The sequence below is a fragment of the Cynoglossus semilaevis genome, chromosome 2, assembly GCF_000523025.1.
Source record: "Cynoglossus semilaevis isolate Cse_v1.0 chromosome 2, Cse_v1.0, whole genome shotgun sequence".
NCBI classification, from domain to species: Eukaryota; Metazoa; Chordata; class Actinopteri; order Pleuronectiformes; family Cynoglossidae; genus Cynoglossus; species Cynoglossus semilaevis.
The window spans coordinates 2,205,402-2,205,677 of NC_024308.1; positions in this window are offsets into that span (position 1 = coordinate 2,205,402).

The following is a 276-nucleotide window of genomic DNA, read 5'->3' on the forward strand; positions in this document are numbered from 1 at the left end:
AGCCTTTCAGGTGGGCTGCCCCGGGAGCCGCGTCCGGCTCAGCACTCACCACCGGGGGGACCCGGGTCAGGTCAGCCGGGCCAGGCTCCTGCTGCTGGCCGTGGATCAGAGAATAAAAGTGGCCGCGCTCATTAGGGAAGGCTTTCTGCTCCGGAGATATGTGTGAAAAGTCCCAATTAGCTGGAATTAGGTTGCACAGTGCAGTGACGCCCCGATTGATCATATTGATCAGAGTCCGGGGGTTCAGTTCAATTCCTTTTACTCACCAAGGCAGGA